This window comes from Neofelis nebulosa, chromosome 3 (assembly GCF_028018385.1).
Source record: "Neofelis nebulosa isolate mNeoNeb1 chromosome 3, mNeoNeb1.pri, whole genome shotgun sequence".
NCBI lineage: Eukaryota > Metazoa > Chordata > Mammalia > Carnivora > Felidae > Neofelis > Neofelis nebulosa.
Window position 1 is genome coordinate 108,110,804 of NC_080784.1, and position 6,480 is coordinate 108,117,283.

Sequence of the window (6,480 nt, forward strand, 5' to 3'; positions counted from 1 at the left end):
TGCATTTCCATACACCAAAAACGAAGCAGCAGAAAAAGAAATCAAGGAATCAATCCCATTTACAATTGCACCCAAAACCATAAGAGACCTAGGAATAAACCTAACTAAAGAAGGAAAAGATTTGTACTCCGAAAACTATAGAACACTTATGAAAGAAAATGAAGAAGACACAAAGAAATGGAAAAACATTCCATGCTCATGGATTGGAAGAAAAAATATTATTGAAATGTCTACACTACCCAAAGAAATCTACACATTTAATGAAATCGCTATCAAAATACCACCAGTATTTTTCACAGAGCTAGATCAAGCAATCCTAAAATTTGTACGGAACCACAAAAGACCCTGAATAGCCAAAGCAATCCTGAAAGAGAAAAATGAAACTGGAGGCATCACAATTCTGGAATTAAAACTATATTACAAAGCTGCAGCCATTAAGATAGTATGATACTGGCACAAAAATAGACACATAGATCAATGGAACAGAATAGAAAACTCAGAAATGTGCCCACAACCGTATGGTCAATTCACCTTTGACAAAGCAGGAAAGAATATCCAATCAAAAAAGGCAGTCTTTTCAATAAATGATGTTGGGGAAACTGGACAGTGACATGCAGAAGAATGAAAATGGACCACTTTCTTCCACCTTACACAACAATAAATTCAAAATAGATGAAAGACCAAAATGTGTGTAGGAAACCATCAAAATCCTAGAGGAGAACATAGACAGCAACCTCTTCACCCTCAGCTGGAGCAACTTCTTACTAGACACATCACAGAAGGCAAAGGAAACAAAAACAAAAATGAACTATTGGGACTTCATCAAAATAAAAAGCTTCTACACAAAAGAAACAATCAGAAAAACTAAAAGACAGCCTACAGAATGGGTGAAGATATTTGCAAATGACATATCTGATGAAGGGTTAGCATCCAAATCTATAAAGAAGGAATCAAACTCAACACCCAAAAAACAACCCAATTAAGAAATGGGTAGAAGAGGGGCGCCTGGGTGGCTTGGTCGGTTAAGCGTCCGACTTCGGCTCAGGTCATGATCTCACGGTCCGTGAGTTTGAGCCCCGCGTCGGGCTCTGTGCTGACAGCTCAGAGCCTGGAGCCTGCTTCCGATTCTGTGTCTCCCTCTCTCTCTGACCCTCCCCCATTCATGCTCTGTCTCTCTCTGTCTCAAAAATAAATAAATGTTAAAAAAAAAAAAAATTAAAAAAAAAAAAAAAAGAAATGGGTAGAAGACACGAGTAGACACTTTTCCAAAGACATCCAGATGGCTAACAAATACATGAAAAGATGTTCAACATCACTCATCCTCAGGGAAATACAAATCAAAACCACAGTGAGATACCACCTCACACATGTCAGAATGGCTAAAATTAACACAAGAAAAAACAGGTGTTGGTGAAGGATACAGAGGAAGGGGAACCCTCTTGCACTTTTGGTGAGAATGAACACTGGTGTAGCCACTCTAAAGAACAGTATGGAGGTTCCTCAAGACACTAAAAGTAAGAACTAACCTATATTCCAGCAATTTTACCATTAAGTATTTACCCAAAGGATAAAAAAAAAACAGATTTGAAGGGATACATGCACCCCAACATTTATAACAGTATTATCAACAGTACCCAAACTATGGAGAGAGACCAACACTGACTGATGAATGGATAAAGAAGATGTGTTATAGATATACAATTAAATATTGCTCAGACATCAAGAAGAATGGAATCTTGCGATTTGCAATGACATGGATGGTGCTAGAATGTATTATGCTAAGCAAAATAAGTCAGTCAGAGAAAGACAGATACTATATGATTTTACTCATATGTGGAACTTGAGATGAACAACTGGGAAAGAGGGGAAAAAAGAGAACAGATAGAAACAAACCACAAGAGACTCTTAATGATAGAAAACAAATTGATGGGTTGAAAGAGAGTGGTGAGTGGGAGATAAGCTAGATAGATGATGGGGATTAAGGAGAGCACTTGTGATTAGCACTGGGTGTTGTATGTACGTGATGAATCACTGAATTCTACTCCTGAAACCTATATTGCACTGTATGGTAACTAACTAAAATTTGAAATTGAAAATAAACAAAAAAAATGTATTAGTTCACCATTCTATTAAATCAGAAGTCCAGGCAAACTAGATTCTTTACTTTGAGTACCACAACGCCAAAATCAAGTATTAGCAAGGTGGGGTTCTTATTTGGGGGAACAGGGGCAGAATCCTCATCTGAGCTTATTGAGATTGTTGGAATAATGCAGTTCCTTATAGTTGTAGAATGAAGGTCTCTTTTCCTTTCTGGCTGTCAGTCAAGGGTTACCCCGAGTTTTCTGAAGCTGTTTCCAGGTCCTTTCTATGTGGTTCCCTCCATGTTCAAAGGTAGGGCAGTGTACCAATCCTGATCACGTTTGGAAAACCTCTGTTTTCCTTCTTGTTGTTAATCAGAGAAAATGTTGTTTTAAAATGGCTTATAATTAGATTGCACCTAGTAAGTCACTGTTCATTTAACTTAAAGTCTACCCCCAAAAAGTATCTTTCCATGAAACAAAACATAATCACCTAATGATATTTTATAATCATAGTCCGGGGTTTAGGGCAGGATATCTCGAAGGGCCATTTTATAAATCTGACTAGCACAGAAAGCAAAAATTAAAATTAAACCAGCTGACTTCACATATTCAGTGATATCAGACAGCTTATGAGAAAGCATAAATGATGACACAAATTTATCCCTGAATTTTCATATGAGTCAAAGACCTCAGACAGGAACTGAAGTAAAAATAGTTCAGATTCTACTTTAAATAAAATCATTAATATTCTTTAATACAAGCCTCTTACTTGATTGAGCTTTCTCTTAAAATTAACATTTCCATTTACTGACTCAAGTAGGTGGATTGATGAAGGAAAGAATGCCGTAATTAATATGATAGCTTCATCAGAATATTTCCTGAAAATATAACTGCATTTGTGCAATAACCACCAGGAACTCAGAGAAATGCTCCTGTAGAAGCTTTAATCATATCCAAACCAGTGGTCTATTGACAAAGCTTTTGTTATTTTTTGCATATTGTAAGGACTTACAAAAGTTAAAATGCATTTATTTCAATACCTGGCATGTAAATGTGCTCAATGCAAAAGGGATACACAGGGGAAGGGACCAAGGACAGGGGGCCTGGGTGGCTCATTAGGGTAAGCATCAGGCTTGATTTCAGCTCAGGTCATGATCTCACAGTTCATGAGATGAAGCCACGCACGGGGCTCTGTGCTGACAGTATGGAGCCTGCTTGAGATTCTCTCTCTCCTTCCCTCTATACCCCTTCCCCACTTGTGTTCTCTCTCTCTCTCTCTCCCTCTCTCAAAATAAATAAACTTAAACAAATAGAAAGGGAAAGAAAAGAGAAGGGAAGAGTGAGAAAAGACAAAAATGGCAGGAAAGAAAAAGAAAAGGAAACAAGAGGGAAATAAAGAGGAAAGAACTATGGAAGGAAAGACGGAAGAAACAAAGGATGAAGAAATAGAGTAAGAAAGAAACATTTTTTAAGTCTTTAGAGGTTAAATAAATGCTGTTAAATGCCTTTTTCACTCCCATGGTGGGGTAACCTGAAGCCTGCTGGAGATAAACACACATGCACAGCTTAATGCCCCTCTATTTTCATGTCTTCTGACTCCTGAGTCTCCAATGTCCTCCATTCTTACATTTGCCAACTTCCATAACTACTTCTAGCTTTTGCTTTCCTTCAGCCACCTGCTTATCTCCTCTAACAACTGACTGGGCTTATAGTTGAAGTCACAAAACTATTTAGACCCCTGGGTGGGATTTTTCTTAAATTCACAAACTTTTTCCTATAAATTAACCTACTTATATCATAAGTATTTAAATGTAGGCCCGGAAATTTATGTGTTTCTCAAGCTAACCAGATTCATTTGTGCTTTAATTTTTTTTTAACTTCATGTCCTGTAAATTTCTTATAGACAGCACATCATTAGGCCTTGCTCTTGTTTTTTTTTTTTTTTTTTAATCTGAAGTTCTCTACCTTTAATTGGGGTGTTTAACACCATTTACTTTTTTTTAAAGTTTATTCATCTTTGAGAGAGAGAGAGAAAGAGAGAGCATAGGCAGGAGAAGGGCAGAGAGAGAGGGAGACACAGAATCAGAAGGAGGCTCCAGGCTCTGAGCTTTCAGCACAGAGTCTGACTCAGGGCTCAAACCCACAAACCGTGAGATCATGACCCGAGCCGAAGTCGGACACTTAACCGACTGAGCCACCCAGGTGCCCCTAACACCATTTACTTTCAATATGATATTGATTTGGTAGTGTTAAAGCTTATCATTTAGGCATTGTTTTCTATTTGTTTTATCTCTTCTTTATTTTTTGCCTTCCTTTGGACTGAGTTTTTTTCATTATTTCATTTTCTTTACCGTGTTGGTTTATGGCTAATTTTTTTGGACTTGTTTTAGGGATTACTTTAGAAAATTTATAGTATGCATTTTTAACCTATCATTGTCCTAGTTTAATTGATATACAACTTTGTGTATATTATGAGATCCTTTCAATATTATACATTTATTTCTCCCTCTCTATCTCTTGTCTGTTTCTTATGAATTTTACATATACATTAGTATAGACTGCATAATGTATCATTATTCTGTTTGAACAGTCAATTATCTTTTAAAGATATTTAAATAATAAGCAAAACACATTATGCATACCCATATAATTACCATCTCTGGTGCCCTTTATTTCCGTGTTACAATCTATATTTGTATCTAGTGTCATAATTCTTTTCTGTGACAGTTTTTCTTTATTTCTTATACTGTAGACTTAATATTGATGAATTATTTCAACTTTTGCATGCCTAAAAAGTCTTTATTAGGCATTCATTATTTTTATTTTACTGGGCATAGAAACACAGGTTGATATTTTTCTTACTCTTTTTCTATTTTAAGGATATGTTTGCACTATCTCTTCTGAAATTGTTTTCGATAAGGAACATGTTGTCATTCTAATCTTTGTTCCTCTGTGCACTGTCTTTTCTTTCTATTTTTAATATTTTCTGTTTATCACCTTTTTTGAGCTACTTAAATTATGATATTGTAAAGTGTCTTGGTATAATTTTCCTCACCTGTATATTACTTGAACATCTTGGATCTATGAGCTTATACTTTTTGACACATTTTTAAAATACTCCACCATTATTTCTTTAAATATCTACTTTTGTATTTTTTGAAGAATACAGTTACATACATGCACATTAGAGTATTGCAGTTTACCCATAGCCCACTCACATGATATTTATTATTATAATATTTTTTTCTTTCTGTGATTTGTTTTGGATAGTTTATATTGATTTGTCTTCATGGTCACTGCAATTTATTTGTCATTTATCCCAACAAGCACATTTTACATCTCACATATTGTAGGTTTCATCTTGACAAGTTTGATACTGGTCTCTTACATATCTTGCATATTTCTACCTACTTTTTTTGAGCATGTACTATAGAATCATAATTACATTTGAGATTCTTGTATGTTAATTCTAGCGTGTGTATCAGTCCTGGGTTTGTTTACATTGGTTGCTTTTTATTGCTTTTCCTTTTTACTATAGGCTTATTTTCCAGCCTCTGCTGCCTGCTAATCTTTGACTGGATTCCAGACATCATAAATTTTGCCTCATTTGGTACCAAACGTTGTCTGGCATGCAGTTATATTACCTGGAAATAATCTGATACTTTTGGTCTTGTTTTTAATACATATGAGTTAGAACCAATATGGTTAAAGATTTGTGATCCTATGTGCAGATGATTGTTACATTTTTTTGTTTGTTTGTTTTACTAAGATTGGTATAATGGGAGAGTATGGATATATGAATGCACACTTATTTTATAACATACTCTAGGAAGTTATTCTAGCTTTTTTTTTCCCCCATGTAATCTTTCCATTTGATTCATTAACCTCCCTGAATTAACTTATTTGAAAAGAACCATGTGGAATTCTGAACTGGTAACATGAAAAGATCTGCGTTCTCATTCACCAGCAAAACAACAATTGGTGAAAATTATAAACAACATCAAAAACTACAAAAGCATTTAAAGTCCCTGGAAATTCTCCTTAGAGCATATAGGAAATAAAGACACATTTGCTCAGGGAAATATACTAAATTCTGGAATGAACAGCAAGAGTCTGTGGTGCTTCAGTCAATGCTTACTCCCTGAGCTCTCAGCAGTGTGAAAGCTCTACTCTTCTCAGGACTAAACAGGAAAATGCTGTTCCCATGTCCCAGCTATCAGTCAAGGGTGATGCTATGTTCCTCTTCCAGAGGGAAAGTCCAGCAGAATTTCTCATGCTCCCCACCCCCCCCCCCCCCATTCCAGTTCTGTGGTACAGAGGTTAAATTCCAGATGAGTGCTATTAAGGAAGAGCTCCCTTCCTCCACTCAGGCCCATTCACCACGTGAAGACCTACCTCT